We start from the raw sequence: 20,894 nt of genomic DNA on the forward strand, positions 1-20,894 counted from the left end.
GATACTCATTCCCCCAGCTGCCAAGGTTTATTTCCAGATGACATCTCAGGTGTGAATTCTCCAGGAATTTCTCTCAGCCAATGAGAACTTGCTCATCCAAGATTATGCCCTATCTCGAGCACAGCCTTCACCCAACAACTGGTTCATGTGGAATGGATCTCTGAATGACCACTCCAGCTTCAGAGTTACCATCCAGAACCACGGAACCATGCAAAGCAAGGGTAATGTTCCTGATATTTGCACGTTTCAGTTAACATGGTGGTACTGCATCAAGCGAAGACTGCGTATAGTATATATGGGTTGTCAGAAAATAAACTTGTTTTTCCATGCATTTGATGAGAGAGCCTGCCACAACATGTATTCCTTTAAGTGGATTTCCATATCCTATGAAGAAATATTTATAATGTAATAATGTATGCCAAAATAAGCCAAGAACAGTCTATTTTCCTGGAAGAGAGTCATCTAGAAGCTTCATTCTTATCCATGTGTATCCATGCAAAGACTTTGCAATTACAGGAAGAAGAAAGGGGAGGAAGAGGGAGGAGAAAACAGGACAAAGGGAAAGATAAGAAGAAAAAATTTCAAGATGTGAAATTTAGCAGTACAAAGGTTTTTCACGATGATCTATTCTCACTTGCTCCTAATTTATTGAATTCAATAATCTGTCATATAGTCCCCAACAGTCCACCCACTACAGTCCTTGGCTCCCTAATAAAATATGAGGAATAGATGAATGCTGAAGTTAGTTCTTATACCCAAGTTTCTCCATCAACAACCTGTAATAAAGAAAATGACGCAGCTCCTGTCCCTGCCTGTTGAGAGCCTGAAATATAAGTCCTGTTGCTTAAGGATTGCTGCCCTCTGATTGCAAATGTCACATTAGCTTTGCCTCCTGGGATATTTGCAAAGATGCTAATGGTAACTGGCAAGTCTAGAAAAGGATTTGAGGGAAGACTGTCAGAACATGAATTAAGGTAAACTGAGTCTTGGTTTTCTCACCTGAAAGAAGGGTTGGTTCTCCTGGACTTGCTGTCTGCTCCTTTCCAGAAGAACTTGGCCAAATTTCTAGGGCTAGCCCAGAGAGGGGAAGATGCAGGGGTTCATTCCTCCCAGCCGGGGGCCATAGCTCAGTTCCTTTCCGGTCTCCACTGCGAGTCAGCCGGGCGCCATTCCCAGCATCCTTGTCACCTCTGATGTGGACCCAGAGTATGACAGTTTTTCCAGAATCAGTGAGAATCCCCTCTCCTCCCTGCAGCAGAGCGCCATGCTCAATTTGGGAATATTTTCTCCTCCATATGGAGCAACTTGCTCTCTGTTTCCTCTTTTTTTCAGAGGCTAGATCCCTGGCCCGAATTATTTACCTTAGTCAATGAGGAACAACATCAGAAACTGAAATGGCCATTTCCAGTCCCAGAGGTCAGACCCATCTCAAAGCCAAATGTCAACAGAGACGCTGGAGGCCAAGCAAAAGCAATGTGCTTCTCACAGCGTTTTGCCAGGGAGTCCAGTGGAGTCGCCCCATTAAAATTAGTCACCTCTTGCACTTTCCGTCATCAAGGAGGTCCCCTCAGTGAGGGAAGGGAGCAATGCCCTCCTGTTTATATGAAGTGGACACAGTGGTGCTCTGGCCCGGTGGTCCCCAGCATCAGTTCACGTTAGAATCCCCTGGAAAGCTCCTTACAGCTCAAATCCTGGCCCCACCCCCCCCGAGTTCCTGATTCAGTCTTTTGGGGGGTGGGGCTTAAAGACTGACATTTCCAACCAGCCCCAAGGGGATGCTGACCCTGCTGGCCCAGGGCCCTCACTATTTTGGACTTCTATTCTGTACCATTCTAAGTCTCCACCATGGGTGTCGGGTTAGTGGGTGATCCTAAACAAAGGGCTCATCGATGAATCTGCTTGGGATGGAGATTTGATTTCAAATAGCCCATGGAGGCAAAATCAATACAAAGAGAAAGAAGTGGGTGTGGGAGAAAAACCCTGATCTTATGAGACTGGCTTTCCAGTCTCATCCCTGATCCATGCCAAACCGATGAGCCAATTTCAAAGGTGGGTGCTGGTAGCAAAGAAAATCTTCAGTTAGAACATCCACAGCAGAGATCGTTGCTTGAATATTTTGGGGGGTCAATAATCTTATCAGCCAGGCACTAGAAGTCCAGCCAGTGAAAGGCTGGTCATTGTTTTTATTCACCCTGAAAACTAAATGCTGGTTCAGATGAGAACTCAATTGATTTGCAAACTGTGTTTACTCTTTTCCTTGTCACCACACAGACAGCCAATTAATGACATTAAAGATTAATTAGCAGGGAAGCTGTACGCTACCTGCCAAAGAGATGATTAAACTTACAGTTCTGTGCTGCTGCCCAGAGTGGAAGGTAAACCTCAGTAATTAAAGGTTCTGAAGCAGCTTTTGTCCTGGGTACCAAGGCCATCCAAGTCAGAATGAGAAATGTTTCTTAAAATGCCAAGCTGCAGCCAATTCTCAGCCACCTGGTGGCACCAATCCATGTGAGGCATCGTGTGAGCCAGCATGCAGAGCACCCCACGCTGCCAGGGGAGCAGGAGGCGTCACACAGACCGTTCCCATTGCCCAACCTCCACTGGAACTGACCCTCCATCCCTGCACTGTCCCAGCGCTCATAACCACATCCCATCTCCCTAGAGCATCCTCTTAATCTAAAACTATCTTTTCTCCACTTAGAATGATGATCTCCAGGTCCATCCATGTTGCTGCAAATGGCATTGTTTTATTCTTTTTTAAATTTTGTATTATAGTTGAGTAGTATTCCATTGTATATATATACACCACATCTTCTTCTAAGTGAAGTAAGCCTGAAAGAGAAAGAAAAATGCCATATGATACCACTTGCAAGTGGAGTCTAAAAAAAAGGACACATATGAACTACTTATTACTTATAACTTAGATGACTGATTTCTTGAACATGTGTGAGCACATCTGACTGTCCTTTATGATTGGATTACTGCCTTCTGTTGATTCTTATTTTGTGGTTGGTTTTATTCCTTTGATAACTATGTAAGTTTAAGAAGCTAAAGCTCTAAAGTGTTTTTAGAAACAATGAACAGTACCTATATGTAAATTTTAAAAATATGTGCAGTATATTGTATATATGTATTTACAAGCAATATATTGTATATGTGTAGTCAAATTGTATCAATTTTACCTAAGAAAACTGACAAATAAAAAATAATAATAAATAAAAAAAATAAAAATATCTTTTCTCAGATGACTCTGCCGAGGCTGCTCAGTTTTCTTCCAAAGAAACAGGTTATCAAATGCATAATTAAACAGAAAGTTTAACGGAGGTTAGGAGAGGGACATGACCCCACCAGCGCACTCCAGACCACTGTAGGTAGCACACCCTGGATAGCAGCTCACTGTTCACAGTGCGTGCTTTTTCACTTGCATGCTCTCCCATTAAATACTCCCAAAAGCCTTGAGAAGTGGTCTGCATGTTTTAAAAATTTTCACAGGTGTGGAAACTCAGCCAACATAGGTGTGCAGAGTCTAGGGGTAGGAGGTGTCAAAAGGTCCCCCTACCGGTGCTGATGTGTATCCGTTGATTAATTGTGAGCTTCTCTCACTGACAATGTGAACAAGGGGCTTGGCTGGACAGCCCAGAACAGCGAAAGCAGCCATGGAAATCGGGCACTGAGAGAAAATACGGAATGATGTAACTTCTCAATCTAAGATTAGTAGCTAATTAATGAAACAATACACAGTTAAATTCAAGCTACAGCTCATGGATCTGTTATGTGAACATAGGTTGTAGCTCCAATCCAGAATATTTTGGGAGTGACAGGGAAACACTGGAACTTGTGGTCCCCCCCATGATTAGCAAAGCACATCAAAAACGAATCCCCAATGTTTATCAGTGTTCATGGCGATGGCCTTAGAGATACATAATGCTACAGTTGAAATGTAGGGTGGGTCTAGCCAAGATCAATTCCTTCTATGTTTTTGTCCAAAAAAAGATTCTTCAGTAAAAACTTTCTTTTTAATTATTGAAACAGCTATATAATCCTAAGGGAAGGAGAGAATAATTTCAATTGAAACCTTGAATAAATTTTATGGAGGAAGTGCATTTAAGTTCAATTATGAAAGACCAGTAGATAATCTATGGTAAGAGGAAAAAGAGCATTTTGAGGTTAAAGGAATTGCTTGAACAAAGTGTAAACCAAGGCAATATTATGTAGGTAGGAAGTGTCATGTGATGCTTGAGGAACCGTGAGTAGGACGATTTTTATATTTTTTAATTAAAATTATTTTTCCTCTCAAAGAGTAAATGAATGGAGATTCCACAGTAAGTGTATTAATGTAGTGTTATCTTATTTAACACAGACAATGTTCCCTCAAAGTTAAATATTTATGAAGCTGCATTTTAATTCAGATGAAAGATAAAATTTGCTTTATGTAATACTCAATATAAGAATTATAGTGGTGATTAAAAAGGCCATTGGTTGCAATGCTTGATAACATTTGATGTAATTATCACAAAGGTTACTGAGCCAGCAGAAGACACTTGAAATAAGTAAAAGCCTAGAAATGAAAATGGCTCAGAACTGATAACCACAGTGCTGGAAAAGAAATGGAATGAAAGAGTAAATACATCCACTCAAATCAACTGATAACTGTGCCTTTCTTGTGCAGTTAAACGGTAAAGTTACCATATTTAATTCCCTGCTCAAGTACATGTACAGGTAGATAGTGAGTCATGATGAGATAAGCGGCCCGTGTTTCTGTGTTTTTGTGATGGTCTTTTTGCTAAGAAAACATCCCAGGGATGCTGGCAGAATGGGAGTGAATAAGAATTTAGGAGAGTCTAGGAGAATCTTCAGTGGTGTATACAGACTGAATGCAGAAATTAATAGATCTTACACACACTGAAGGCAATAGAAGCGTTAGTCTCTGAGAAGAGGGAAGAGTTGAGGTTATCACTGCAAAAGTAAAAGAATGGAAACAATTCAATGTGTGCTGTAACAGTCACGACCACATAACAAAAACCACACAGTCTCTACTTATTCTGTAAAGTTTTGTTGTACACACGATGTGCCAATAGACTCTAAAAACCTAGTGGTGAATAAAGTTCCTGCCCTCCAGGAGAAAGACAATTTTTAAAAAATACATAAATTAATTTCAGTAGTGATGAATACTCCGAAGAAAAACAAAGCAGGGCAGGAGTACAGACTGACAGTCAGGCTAGTTCAAATCATGGAAACTTTCTCTTATATTTGAATCACGTTTCACTTTACAAAGCCCTTCCATAAACTCATTTATTTCGCTTAACCTTGACAGCAGAATGTAACTTAGATATTATTCCCGCTTTTACAGATGAGAAGACTTAGAGAAGCTAACCGAGTCGCCCAGCATTGGTAAGGAGGGGATGCCACAGAGGCAACATGGATTGGACACCTGTGTGTCAAGCACCTCTTTCACGGTGCTTTACAAATGCGCTCTCACACAGTCCTCATACAATGCTTTGGTCTGTTTCGTCTTCTCTTAAAAATTCCCGCCATAGGTTTGAAGTTACTGTAGTAGGTAAAAAGTCGGCGAAGAGCAGACATAATCCAACATAGTATGGTGATTCCAAATCCTGTTCTGATCCTACTTACAATACGGGGACTTCATCATGGATCAGGATCTTAAGAAAAAAAAAATGCAGGCTGCCTATTCCTTCCTAGGTAAAGAATATATAGGCACATTATATAATGTACTTATATATGCAAAAGACTCGTATCCTGAAATAAAAAGAATTACAATAAAGTAATGTTTAAAAACACACACACTCATAGGGAAAAAAAGAGGGCAGTGGAATTTAACAGGCACTTCACAAAAGAGGAGATCCAAGCGGCCAATAAATATATGAAAAGAGCTCATATTTATTAATCATCTGGGAACACCAATTAAAACCACAAGGTGATACTACTTCATACACATCCAAATGACTAAAATTAAACAAAGACTATACCAAGTGTTGACAATGCTGTGAAGCATCAGGAACTTCCAGACACTGCTAATGGGACTACAGAGCAACTAACTTTGGAAAATCTTTAGCAGGATCTATCTATTCAAGATAGATACTCTAGGACCTAGAAATTCCACTCCTAGGCATATACCCAACAGAAATGCGTAGGTAAGTTTACTCAAAGACCCATACAAGAATATCCATAGCTATTTTATTTACAATAGCCAAAAGCTGGAAACAACAGAAATGCTCATTGAGAGTGGAATGTTAAATAAGCAGGTCATAGTCCTGCAATGGCATTCCATACAGCGGTGAGAGTGAGAGACACACAACCTAGGCGAATTTCACAACCATAATAACAAGTGAAAGAGGTCAGGCACACAGCAGTGCTGACTATATGGTTCCAATCACATAAAGTTCAAAAAAGGCAAAACTAAGCTTCTGTGCTAGAAGTCAGCCCGGTGTGTTTGGGGGGAAGCAGCTGGGAGAAGAGGGGGCCAGAGGAGGGCAATTCTGGTCCCAGGAAACACTCTCCCTTGGCCTGACTGTGGATCACACCTGTGAGTTCACTTTGTAAGCATTTATCAAGTTTATTATATAGCAATAAAAAGTTTTAAAAAATCTTCAGGGAAACAACAACAACAAAAGAATAAAACTTGTAGAAACAAAAGAAGGGATGCAAGCTGGATCCCATGAGAACTGAAGTGAAAAGAAAGGGCCAGAAGCCTTGCGAAGACACCCAGGGACCTCCTGTATTTCTCCTGCAGGCCTCGCCATCCACAGCCTCTCATGCTGGCTCTATGCCTTGGAGCTCCCAGCAGACAGAAAGAGCAGGCTTTAAGCTCATCAGGAGAATGAAAGGATTTTAAGATCCACGTGTTTTTAAAGTAACACTCAATATTTTTATTTGATGCAGGCAAAGTCTGGATGTTCAAAGCTCCTTTCATGTTCTGTATTGAGGGAGGCCTGTGGCAATTTCTTTTGATACTGAAATGTGGCCTTGGCTTTGTCTAGATCTTAAAGGAGATGTTTTAAATTGCTCAGGTACAAAATGGAAAACTCTACAGGTTGGGTTGTTAAAGTTCTATTTGGAAGGAACCAAAGAGACTGATTTTTCTGCTCTGCACAGTTCCTCTCCAAAGCTGGTTCTCTGTCACGTGGTTTTGTCTGTGTGTTGGGTTATGCAGAACATTATATCCAGAGCTCTCAATGCAAGTCTTTGGCTCTCTTTACAAAGGGTCCAGAAACAATCGGCTGGACCCCTAGGTTCACCCCAAACACAACCACTAGCATTGCTCACCCACAGTATTTTACAGATTCATGTGTTTATTTATTACCCAAGCAAACATCGACTGAATGCCCCATGTACTGGGCCACCTACCAGGGGCATGGCCGAGGAGAGATTTGGGGAGGTAACTCGGTGTCTTACAGTAAAGAGGCCGCTGCACAGACATTTAAATTCAGGGCTCTAGCCTTCAGCTGCAGTGCTGTTTCTAGTCCCACTGCCCTACCTCTCCTCCACACCTCTGAAATCTGGGATATCTTCTTAAGCTACTTAAAAACTATTAAACACAATGAAAACTGTTCAGGGAAAGATTCCTAGTTGCCAAATTGATAAAGATTTGGACAAAATAGACCCCACATGTTGGGGTGAGGATTGTTTTTCTTTTTTCACAATGGGGAGGTGAAAAAAAGAATGGTTTGTCCACCATCCTTCACTTCAAAAATGGAGATCAGACCCACATCATTGGCACCAGGAAAGTGTGTGGCGCTTTCAAAGGAAAGATAAATAGGAAAGCTAGAATAGTAAATGTTTGCTCTCTTAGACTTTAACTTTCCCCAACCATGACAATTTTATTTGCCAATCAACAGTCAAGTGTCAGTAAGGCATACTAGATAATTACAATGCAAAGGATGCACTTGGCAGAAAAGACACATTTCCATCTTGGAGTACCTTTCCATTGTGCCAAACTCTCTCTATAATACACTTAACAAGTTGTCATGCCATTGCTGAGCAAAGCTTGTTTCACAAAAGTTCTCTATTATATTAAGCCAAAACATCCCTCCCTGTAATTTTTGAACTCATTCTGAATTTTGCCTTTGGAAGAAGCATACTACGAGTTTAATCCCTCTTCACTTTGACAGTTCAAGGATTTAAAAACCACAAGCATATTACCTACTCCAGGCCTTTTTTTTTTTTTTTTTTTTTTGGTCAAAATTAGAACCTTATCTTCTATGATTACATTTAATTTTCCAGTCAGTACAATTTTTTTCAAAGCCAAGTTCAATGATAGGACTTAACCGTTATTTTTAGATTATAAATCAGTATATGTTCACAGTAAAAATAATTTTAAGTCCAGATGAATATGGAGACATTGTAAAAATCACCATTAATTCCATTGCTCTGGAAAAAGCTAATAGTTTGTTGTCTATTTCTTCAAACTCTTTTCTACATATGTTTATAACTTGCATATTATAAAATGGGTCCATATGATACATACTGCTTCAAATCTTAGAAGTTCACTTAATATACAATGAATACTTTTTCCTTATCAAAAAGTGGTACAAGTGGTTCTGGGTTGGGGGGGAAATGACATAAACTCACTTTTCCTTGTTCTAAATTCAACTAAATACCCTAGAACTTATTCAGCAGACAATGATTAAAAAGAAGACTTTGAAAGCTGGAAAGAAGGTGAACTGGCTAGACACCTTAGGACTTGAGGAACAACAATGTGGTGAGTTTCCTGGGTTCAAGTCTCCCACATACCCCAGGCCAGGCTCTGGAGAGACCTGCAACCCCGAACCACCACAGACAAAGATAAAACACAAACACAAATGAGAAAAGCCTGTTCTCTTTGGCTAAAGGACTGGGAAGGAGAAGCACATCTTCCCCTGTCCCTCCACAACCAGCAAATGCTCCCATCCACCTATGGCAGAGCAGGGAGTCCCAGGCCAACCCAGTCCCCACTCTACAGCCAGAGCACTGGCTGGGCCACCCACTCTGCTAACAGCAGCATCAGCAGTGAAGCTTTGTGTCTCCGTGATCTCCATCCAATGACACAAGAACACTCAGGTCTAGTAGCTTCTGCCCCCTCGCACACACATGCACACAGAAGGTCGCCCAGTAACAGCAGGAAACCTAGAAAAGTAACATTCGCCCCTGCAGATGTCACTCTCAGGGACTGAGTTAGGAGTCCCACCAACACCAGAAAAAGAAAAAAGGCTAAAACAGCATTGCCAGGGCTTTGAACACTAAAATGCCATGGAAATAAATCTACAAAAGTATTTTAGAACTTAGACAATAAACCTAAATGAGGCTACTGTTTGCTAAAATAGAAGATTTAAATAGGATCAAGATTACTAACATAGTAACCAAAGTGTCCAAGAGAAAATAAAACATCATTTATACAAGGAACCAGGAAAATCACAATTTGAATTAAAAAAGACAATCAATTTATGTCAACACTGAGATGCATCAGATGTTAAAATCACCTGCTAAGGATTTTAGAACAGCATTATAAAAAATGTTTCAACAATCAATTACAAATTCTCCTGAAAAAAAATGAACGATGGCCAGCCTCAGCAAGGAAATAGAAATTATAAAAAGGGACCAAATAAAATTGATAGAACTAAAAAAAATAGCCAAAATTTCAAAGTGACTGGATGGTCTCAGTACTATGAAGAGAATGGAATAGAATCAGCTTGAAAACAGATCACTAGTAATTGCTCAATCTGCACAACAGAGAAAAATAGACTGAAAAAAAAATAAATGAACAGAGCCTCAGGGACCTGGGGAGCAATAGCAAAAGACTTAATGTTTGAGTCGTTGGAGTTCCAGACAGAGAAAGAGTGTGAGACTGAAAAAATACTCAAAAAAATGATGCCTGAGAATATTTCAAAATAGGCAGAAATCATAAACTTACAGATTCAAGAAGCTAGATGAACTTCAAATAGGATGGACCTAAAGAAATTCACATGGAGACACAACAAAATTAAACTTCTTAAAACTAAAGACAGAGAAAAGGAATCTTTAATCAGCCAGAGGGAAAAGACACATCATGTATAAAGGAACACCGATTCAAATGACAGCGGATTTCTCAACTGAAACCAGGGAGGCCAGAGGATGTGGTACAACACTCTTTCACATCCAGAAGAGAGAGAACTGTCAGCCCTGAATTCTGCATCTGGCAACACCATCCTTCAGGACTGAAGGGAGAATAAAGACATTCTTAGATGACGGAAAACAAAGAAAATGTGTTTTCTGGCACACCTAGTCTTAAAGAATGGCTAATAGAAGCTCTCTGACAGAAAGATAATGGTGAAATGAGTAGGCTGGGACCTTCATAAATATGAGAAGGACCACAGAATGAGTAAAAAAAAAAATAAACGCAACAAGCTATCCTGCACTTTGTGAATGTCTTTAATCATATTTAAGACTTATATTATTTATAACACAGGATGTATGTCCAACATTTACAGAGAAAATACTTAGGACAGTTATATTTGAAAGGTGGGGAGGTAAAAAGATATCAATGGGAGTCAGTTTTCTATACTTGAAATGGTAAAAACATCAATGTCAGTAGTCTGTAATAAATAAATTATCTATATTCACACATATATTGGCAATACCTAAAGTAATCACTAAGATAAGCCATCACGATGCAAAATTATATGTTCAAAAATAGTATCAATAAATCAAAACAGAATTCTAAATCTGTTTTGAAGGACCCCAGAAAACAAGGAGTGAACAGAATATTAATAACAACATGGCAGACTTAAGCCCTAACACATCTATACTTACCTTAAATGGGGAGACGTTGTTCCAATTTCCAACCGGGAGAAAGTGGATTCTGATCAGCTTTATGATAATCCTGGGCACAAGCTTTATAGTGAAACAATGATATGTCGATTCAACTTCAGTGGGGACAGAGAGTGAGGAATTAGCTGGGGTGTGATGACATAATCCATTTTGTGAAATCCTGTGGACAGGCATCAGGTTAGTAATTAACAAGTGCATTTTACTGATATAAAATATATATATATAGTCATAGTTGACGAGCTATACGACTCACTAACTCCAAAATGCTTTACATACTTACCTAACATCTATCTGGGTAAATGAGAAACTAATATTTATAAACACTAAAAACATATAAACTTTCCATACATTTTCTTTTTTGAGCCTCATATCAGACTGTAAACAAGACGTTATAAGCCACAAACACAACTTGAAGAAATCAAGTATGAGATTGATGTGCATAAGGTCATGCTACCAGCAAGTGTCAGTGCTGAGACCTCAACCCAGTTATTCTAATCCCCAAATGCCATCAGTTTTCTACCTCATCACTCAGGTCCCCCAGCAGTTCCAAGGAACACAGGAACTCTCAGAATTCCTCCCCAGACTCACAAAACATGATAAATCCAGGGATGTTGAGTTAATGGAGTTATAAACAATAACCTTGCAGCTGTGACTACATCGTAGAAGAAGACTAGAATCTTTCCATTTTAGAAAGGAATTTTCTTAACATCTTCAGTTCAGTGGAGGGGCTTTCACTGGCTCTTGAAATGTTTTGAAATTTTAACAGCCATTTATTGAGCATCTACTATATGTAAGTAACTGTGCAGAACATTGGTGTGAAACAACAGAGTTCCTTCTCCCACAAGGAACTGGAAGACATGCACAGAGGCTTAGAGGACTGGGATAGCATCAGTCAGGACTCAGTCAGGGAGGCAGAGCCACTGCGAGTGCTGCGGGATAAAGGACTTGTTGCAGGATGCAGGTCTTCACAATCGTGCAGTTGTTAAGGGAAATGAAGGTGAGGAAGAGGAAATCAGTTGGAGGATCAGAGGAAAAGTCACTAACCAGTCTGCCCTGGTGGGGGTAACAAGTCAGAATGGGAAGGGGTGTGTGGGGGCCAGCAAAGGGAGAGCTTATGGAGAGGTCTTTGAGGAGCTTCTGGATAGCTGAAACCTCTGTAGATCCACCACTCAGTGTCTGTGGTGAGGCTGGGATCCCCACCAGTCACAGGGTTTGCAGTCAGGAGGAGGAGCTGATTGCAGAGCAGTGGAGAGCAAGGATGAACTGGGATCTACCTATAGATCACTCTGGTCACCTCAGCATCATTCTGGTCCCTGTATTTGACCAGGCAAAGGCATTCAAAGAATAATAGCAGCTGCTTTCCTTCTACCCCAGATATAAGTTCCTCTTTTGGCCAACTCAAACCTGAAACAAAACTAGAAAGGAGATTCTGGGAAAGGTAGATCGCAGTATAACTATGTTGACAATAGAAAGCCAATACAATCAGTTAGACAAAAAGGGTGGTAGAGCCGGGGTGCAAATAACATGTAATAGGAGGATGAATGGGGAAGAGAGGCTGGGGCTCAGGCGTTCGGGGAAACTGCCTCCATATTTCTTGCTTCTCCTCTTTGCTCAAATATTTTGCTCCAGTGGGAATGATGCTCATCTTTGGCGCAGCATTTACTGTGTGGTCTTGGGAAGTTATTTAACCCTTAGGAGATGCCATTTCCTTAGCTGTAAATGGAGAATAATGAAACATACCTCAGTGAACCATGGAAGTCATATGAGAAATCATCAGGAAAAATTCCAGGTACATGGCAGATACTTGACAAATGATGTCGACCTTCTCTCCCACTTTGCTCTTCTCTAGCTTTGCAGCTTCAGAGGCTCATATTCCATCTTTGGCCACGTGTCAACTCCAGTCTCCACCAATGATACATAGAATCTTGCAAAATGCTGTAATAATTCTGACATACATCATGCATTCTGAATTTCCTTTTTTAAATAATGGAAAGTGTATTATAAAGTATTCCAGCCTTCCCTTTCTCAAGGAGTATCTAAAAGGTATTAAGCCCTTAGAGGGTGCGAAGATCTGTGGAATATATAGATGATAAAAGGTAAGAAGCTAAGCGTTCCATTCCAGGTGTGTTTGTCAAGCAGTGATTTCTCCCTGTTCTTTTTACACAACTCCTTTTTTCTTCACTGAGGTTTGCATTTTTTACGCTGAGTCCTTGGGAACTCTCCTCTACTGAGTCCTGAACTATTCAAGATGTCTGGCAAAAAGACTTCCAAGTATAGGTGTACATAATTAGGATCAGGTGGGTTGTCCCCTTTAGTCACCCCTCTTTCCATCTGTTTAGTTCCTTGCTTGTCATCTATCATGCTGAGAAATTGAGTCCAGATTGAAGCAGTTTTCTCTTGCATCTCCCAACCATAAGCAGAAATCTCTCTCTTTCTCTATCTCTCTCCCTGCTACTGCTGCCCCCCACCACATATATATCCATTTTATATTATGTCCACTGGACCCCTTTGGAGTAAATCAATTGTAATCAAAATAAGATTTTTTTAATGGAAATTGGAGACTTGGGAACAGAAGAGCACATGATGGGAAATATTAGTACATATGCAACAGACCATTTGGAGAATACTGCCCAGAACTACTCAGCCAAGTTGAAGGGAATTGATGAAGGGATTCCAACTGGCTAGATTTCTCCTGGAATCCATAAAAATTCAAAGTGACACTTTGTACATGAGCAGAGAAATCCACACATTGGAGCATAAAATGGATTTGCAAGTGTAGTTTTTTGTGGCTGCCGCATTAATGGTCTCAGAGTCCATGCTGTCAGAACAACTGTGCAACATGGGTTTGTTGTGGTGGAAGAAATAAACTGCACAAAGTACTTACAAGAAGAGGTTGAGCAAGGAAAGCTTCCAAAAGCCCTTCCACCACATTTCTCCACATTAAATAGGGGCTCATACCTACTCTAGTAATGTAGCAGATGGTTCAGAGAATTCCATAAAACAACAAATGTAAGAATATTTTAAAATACCATCCCTATGTAACTCTAAGGCATTTTTTATGACACAAGATGCTATAAATTGTTTACTTATTATTTAAATTATATTCAACCATTAGTCCTAACCAAACTTGGAAATGTCAACATCAAGTAGCATTTATTTAAACATTATCTTTCTGTATTTATTCATTAGTAACCTAAAGTCAACATGAATAGAGCCAGTTCCTTCTCTCTACAATAATAAAATCTAAGAGAAATGCAATAGTGTATACAAACATACAATTAAGACCAATAACTATACAAATAGTTATGATTACACAAATAATGAAATATTTGCAGATTTATTTTAATTTTAACACTATATTCTAAACCAAAGTGGCTTACTCACATCAACCCCTCAGCTCAAATCTTAAATGAGGAAATAGCACATGGATGGGTTGGTGATGATCAACTCAGCTCCTGGACCCTGCCATATTATGCTGACTTGTTTTGGGGGTAATTAGGCTTACATATTTATTTATTTGATGGAAGTACTGGGGATTGAGCCCAGGACCTCATGTATGCTAAGTGCTCTGCCAGTGATCTATACACTCTCCCTCTGCCCATTGTTAACATTTTTTTTAAAAGCACCTCTAATTAATGTGTCTAAGTATCAGATAAAGATTAGCAAAGTAGAACACATTTAGGTTTCCCTTGATGTTTTATTGGCCAAGATCAGTCAGTAAATTATTTCTCATGATTGCCTCTCTTAGGGCCCTGCACCTTTTCTATTTCATTTTCGTATTACCAGATTGGTGTTCAAGGGCCATATTGCCTCCAAACTGTTGGCCAAGTGCCCATTTTCTGCTCTCTGCGTTACTCAAAATTAGGTATGGCTGGGCTCACAATCGAAGAGTAATCATTTTTAGAAGCCTCTGAAAAGTCCTCACTGGTGAACAAGAAGACTTCCACAGATAGTCCAATAGTTCAGCTGGATAATTGAACATTTCTTGCTTCTCATCATTCACCAGTGTTGTCTTTAAAAAAAATCATCTCATGACACTCTTTGCCTTAATATTCTTTGTGAATTTTAAGAAAGGGTTTAAGGTACTCAGCACAGCATGCAAGTCCCTTCTTGGCCTGGGACTTCCTGTGACACCCTTCTCCACTCCCTTTATTCTCTTCTGCACACCCAAGCTGTGGCCCTATCCAATTCAACATATTGCTATTACCTGAATCCTCATATATTTGCTTATGTCAGAAACACTTTCCCTCCACTTTATCTCCTGGAGAATACCTACCTGTCCTTTAAGCCTCTGGATCTAGAGAGCATGCCCTGGTCCTGATAGGGATTGGAATGAGCACCCCCACACTCGGTACTGTCTTCTCTCATAACCCTGTTTACACTTTTGAGCCATTGTTTTGTTTTTCCTTTCCATTTATCTGTCCTTCTCACTGACTGAGAGGTTCCAAAGACCAAGACTTTTGTCTTAATTTTAGTATTGGTAATGCTTGCCCTGTGCCCACCACACTGTAAATACTCAATACATATTGATGAAAGGTCTGAGTTAATGTGCGCATGGATGGAGAGATAGACGGAGAGATGGATGGATGATAGAAAAGCTGCAGTCTGTTCCCAAGCCAGCTACCACTTGCCTCTCACAGTACAGTGGCCATTGTCCTGCAATGGGCTGGGCAAAAAGTGATTAAGATCTGTCTTTTCCTCCACTTGCCCTCCAACCATCATGGAGCTGTTAGACTCAGTTAAGAGGCATGAAAAATTTGAGATTACCAAATAAAAATCTAAATAACAATCAAAGCAACCATCTCCTTAATAGTAAAAAGGTTGTTTCTGTTGGTTGTACTCTAGTAAGAAGCAATGACAACCATTGATGATTTAAAATTCAAAGTATACTGTGTACAGTTTTAACTGTTTTTCAGTGTTGTTTTTATTTCCTACCTCTGCTCATTTGTGCGTATGTGATGAAGATATAAATTTCTTGTCACTGAGCATCTTCCTTAAAAATAACACCAGGCATCTCTACCCACTCTTTCCCTTTGACAAAAGGACTTACTCTATGGGAAAACATATCAAAGTACAAGCCACGTTAACTTTTAGAAGAAATCAAATATTCCCTGGTCAGAGAAAAATTTCATTCCAATTAATATTTCAGCAGCTAAACCAATAAAAATCTCTATTTTAAAAAGTGGAGTCAAACAATGTTAAGTCTGGAAGTTACTTAAGGGTTTAGTCCAGTGCTTAAGGTCTGAATTCACTTTCCATCCTTCCCAAATCATTTGACATCTCTAAGCCTTAGTGTCCTCCTCTAAAGAACTGAAAATAATAGAAGTAACATGTTCATAGGATGATTTTGAAATTGAATGAGACAAGGTATGTATGAATGTAGAGTATTTTGGTGATTCCTGGCATATAGCAGGCATTTACTAAATCCTAATAGTTATAAAGGGGGTGGGGGATTATACCTGAGTTATACAAGCATGGGACTCTGAGGTCATGAGAAATGATATGAGTTACTCAAGTTTACAATGGACTTTATCTGGTTTCCCATTATTGTCTCCAGCATAGACAGTTCATATTTATGAGTCTATAGGTTTTTAAAGCAAAACAAACGAACAACAAAAAACTATGGTAGTGATATTAAAACTGAGGACTGGATGAACTGGAAGCCAATTTTAGGCCCTACCAGAATCAGGTTGGCTTCAAAGCCCTATCAAACACACACACACAAAATATCATACAGAAAAGGCAATATTAGAAGGGCTTTTCCAAACCCTCAGTCAGCGCTCAGTTTACAATAGTTCTTGTATCCAATCAGAAAAGGAAAGGAAAGAAAAAAAAAAAAAAAGAAAAAGAAAGGCAAATCTGAAATTTCAGAGGACGGGTTTGTAAATACACACATCAATGGGGATATTGTCAGGTTTTGATGGCCTTTCCCCCTCTTACCCCAGTTATACCCTCTCTGGCTTCATCACAAGGACTTATTGCAAGAATCTATATTTTTTCAGTCCAGAGTCCTCACAGGTCAGCAAAATTGGAGCCTTAATGATTTTCTTATAAGCTTTCCCACACTCTTTGCCTTGGCTCAGACCTCAATATAGTATCATTTATCATAAGTTAACTATTTGACCTTCAAATTTAAACGAGGACCTGGCAGTGCCGCCAGCTACGATGGTGAGGAGAGACGAGAGCCTAGCGTTTCTCTCAAAAAGGCTCGTTTCCAATGGTACTTAAATTTCTTTCTAAGCAGAGACAGAAATTGGTTTTAATTTTATTGGCATTAGATATCTTCTCCAGAACAATAAAATAGATTTGGCTAAATTTCTGTAGCTGTGTTGTATCCACTTAACATTTCTGCATTTAAAAAAAAAAAAAAAGAGGCTTACCCATTTTCCAGTTGCCCAATCAGGATATAGGGATGTGATCCCAGAATTAACACACCCTTTGTGAGGGGTTCTTCCTGGGAGAGGAATGAGGAATGAATGAGGTGACCTGAAAGTCCTGGAGCAGGATCTATATGCTGTCACCCCATCAAGGGAGTGGGAGGATGGCAATACTGAAGAGGGGGACCCAGGCCAGCCTAGTTGAGGATGGAGCCAGCAGTGATAACCTCGGCGCCAGGAAGGAACAGAGCAACATTTTACTAAATAGCATGTACAGCTCTGGCAGCACAATCAAAACCCAGGGCTGGAGATTCTGACATTTTGGTATATATGTTTCAAATAGCTTGTAATGTTTCAAATAGCAGAAACTTCAAGAACCTCCAGACCTTGTTCCAGCAGTTCAAAATAGAGAAGATCTTTGCTAAATAACCCTTCCCACTGGCTGTCTCATTCCCTCCTGGAAGGATCCTGATTAAAAGGAAGGGCTCTGAAAGAGGAGAAACAGAGTCCTAGTCATTGCTTCCTCTAGAGTTGTTGTGGAAATCCATTCAGATGCTGAGCATCTCTCCAAGTTCCTGGCCCAGGGTAACTATGTAACTGTTACCCTCCTTGCAAAGAGATCCTTGTACATCTTCTGTTGTTTTAACATAAGATAAACTCCAAAAATTATATTTCTGGGAGGTTCCTAAGGATACAGTTAATACATAGCAAACTCAAAAAAAAAAAAAACAAAACTATGCTAGTGGGTAGTGGGTATAGCTCAGTGGTAGAGTGCATGCTTAGTATGCGTGAGATCCTGGGTTCAATCTCAAGCACTTCCATTAAAATACATACATACATACATACATACATACATACATACATACATAACCAAACTTAATTACCTCCCACCTGCCCCCCCGCCCCGCCCAAATATTTTGCATTTTAGACATTTTAATTCTTACTACACTTGCTTTCAAAGAAATAGCTTTCAAGGGTATGGAGTATGCATATCCTAGATGCCAGTGAGTATCTTTATTTTTTTCCTCCCCATCATATTGCTAAATTTACCAGGACATTTGCATACCCACAAAAACTTAAGCTAAAAAATAGAAGTCGCAGTTAAACTGAATGAAGATAACAGGAAACATCATGTCAATGAAAGTCTAATTTACATGCTGTTCTGTGTGGCATTCCGACGAATAGGAGAACAATGGATGTAATAGGAAGATTAGACCAGGATTGAATTTCACATGGATCATTTGATATTCTACCTGTGCTGTGAGCAAGTCATGTTGCATTAGATCAAATCCTGATTTCATTCCATTGCCGAATATCCCATTGTTGCATCCTCACCTTTTGCCTCTTCATTACAGGGATGTAATCACAGGATGAACCCCTGAGAGCGTGTTGTTCAACTGCCCGTGGGTGCCTCTTTCACAATCTGCCATTGTTACAAGACATTCTGGTTAATAAGCAGATAATGGGATATGCAAATTGCTTGCACCTGATGAGGAAGGAAAAGTGTGCGTTCTCACCTTTGCATAAATATTAGCTGACTTCTTTGGGACCACGGAAGCATCTCAGTCTGGGTGATTTATGGAGTGTTCTGCCCAGGCAGAAAGAACCATCCCTTTGCTTTGGGGAAATGTAGGTAATGAAATCGTTTTCTTGCAATTTACAGAACGTGGAGTATGGGTAACACAGGAAGGTGAGAGGACAGGGGGATCTTTTTTAATGGGGGTTCATTAAACCATAAAATAAAATGAGCCCCACATTGCAAAAATGTTTCAATCAGCCCCAGAAGAGTTATAAAATACGAGGCCAACGTCTGAACAGCCTCAAGGATGCTCCCAAGAGGTCAGACTGATACAGAAACTCATCAGAGGCAGAACTATGGTGATTCAGACTTGGTACCAAAGAGAATATGAAGGTGATTTAGTCATTTTCAACCATCAGCAGTTACCTGAGGTTCTGTATTAGCCTTCTTTGAGACAATGCTCCACTGGACATGGCATCATGATTAACCAGCCTGTCAATCCAGTGCTCTGAAATAGAAAAGAGAACATGCGGTTTGTAGAAAAAAGATGCGGGTTTGATGGGCAACCTCTGACATGTCTCTGGCTTCAGTTTTCTCATCTACAAATAGAAATAATAACTGTATAGCCTCGTCATAGGATTGTTGTTAAGGTTCAAAAGTTGGGATAATTATGGGAACTCTGTCCTGCTTTATCCTTTATCATTTTGCTATATGTGGCTCACACCTTCTTAAGAGGTCTTTTATTAAACATTACTCAGATTATCCTAATTTGAATGTCCTGTCTGTGTCCTACTGGGAGCCTCAGTAACGCACACTCCGAAATATTTCATGGGCTAAAACATGTAATAGTTCTAATTTAAAATAATAAAAAGAATTCCAAAGCCAGTTATCAAATTTTCCATTTTCAATTCCTCATTTATAATTACTTCATTACAGTTAAATGAAGTAACCATGAAAATGGGGGAAAAAAATCCTACAGGCCAAAAAGAATTTGTATGTAGGGAAATAAAATCAGGTGAATCACTTCCACTTTCATCTGGGCTTCTCCTTAGCAGTCTGGATGCTAAAAACCTATGAGTAAGCAAACAAGGCATGCACACCTGGATATAGGTTGCCTGTTATCAAACACTGTCCTGAAACAGTCCTATAAGAATCAGGCTGGGACCATCTATCTTTGTGCAGAACTTTTGGACATAGACACCCCAACTTCTTGTTATTTTTTATGTTTGTAGAAGGGAGAGAAGGAAGAAAAAGATGGAGGAAAGGAGGGAGGAAGGGAGGAAGGAAAGTAAGTAAGAAGGAAGGAAGGAAAGAAGGGGAAGGGAGGAAATATATTTATTGAAATGATATTAGACTGCTCAAGGAATCAAAAATGATCAGTGTATCCTTTTCCTCTGTTTGATGTCACCAGTAAACAAACAGACTTGACAATTTTTATTAGCACCATATTCTTCTTAAAGAAATAGAGAAGATTCTTTAACCCAAGCTACATGGCTTGTTTTAGCCAAATAGCAACAGCAGGCTTAATGGGCATAAAAGAGAAAGTTGAAAGCTGAATGACCGGGAAAGGGATCTTGGCCCAAGGTACAGGAGAATTGCTCAGTTCTAACTAAGCTCTCCATTTTGCATACTTGAAAGACAAGTCAATGAACTGAATAACCCTTTAACTCTTTCTTCCAATTTTTTTTAAATTTTATTTTTATTGAGGCAAACTTGGTTTATAACATCTCGTGTACAATATTGTATTTCGACAGTTCTCACTCAAGCCCTGGAGAGTGAGACAACAGCAGACAGTGCTGCCGGGTAAGGTGCATCTCCTTGAAGCTGCCTACCTCCACTACTCGGATGGCATCTGGAATACCCCAAGTACCCCATGCTGAGCTCCTATCCTTGTGGGGCAATCCTTCTCAGAGACATCCTCACAAGTTTCAATGAAAGCAACAGAACTGCAATAGAGCATAATAAAACATACATTTAGAAACATACTGCAGTAAATGAAACATTAGTAAATATAAAGAGAGACATAAAGAGAATAAATCGTATGGTCTTTTTTTTTTTTTTTTTGCAGAGCCAGCATTGAAATGGGCATGAAAATCCCTGTGGAATTCGAAGAATATCCCTTTGCATGTAAGATTTCATGGGAACATTCTCACAGTTGTTAGGGTTCTATCACAGTTGTTAGGGTTCTATCCAGA

At 39.7% G+C, this 20,894-nt stretch overlaps 2 long non-coding RNA genes across 2 annotated transcripts; both read right to left on the bottom strand.

Moving 5' to 3' along the window:
* Positions 1–653: 653 nt before the first annotated feature.
* LOC141575271 (uncharacterized) lies at positions 654–17,923 on the bottom strand. The gene is made up of 3 exons (XR_012502736.1): positions 12,544–17,923; positions 10,786–10,963; positions 654–2,832 (listed from the first exon to the last, which is right to left on the bottom strand). It is a non-coding gene; the product is annotated as an uncharacterized LOC141575271 (long non-coding RNA).
* Positions 17,924–18,212: 289 nt separating this feature from the next.
* Positions 18,213–20,646, bottom strand: LOC105075169 (uncharacterized). The gene is made up of 3 exons (XR_835861.3): positions 20,532–20,646; positions 19,126–19,207; positions 18,213–18,603 (listed from the first exon to the last, which is right to left on the bottom strand). It is a non-coding gene; the product is annotated as an uncharacterized LOC105075169 (long non-coding RNA).
* Positions 20,647–20,894: the final 248 nt, after the last annotated feature.

Source organism: Camelus bactrianus, chromosome 27 (assembly GCF_048773025.1).
Source record: "Camelus bactrianus isolate YW-2024 breed Bactrian camel chromosome 27, ASM4877302v1, whole genome shotgun sequence".
In the NCBI taxonomy this organism is placed as follows: Eukaryota; Metazoa; Chordata; class Mammalia; order Artiodactyla; family Camelidae; genus Camelus; species Camelus bactrianus.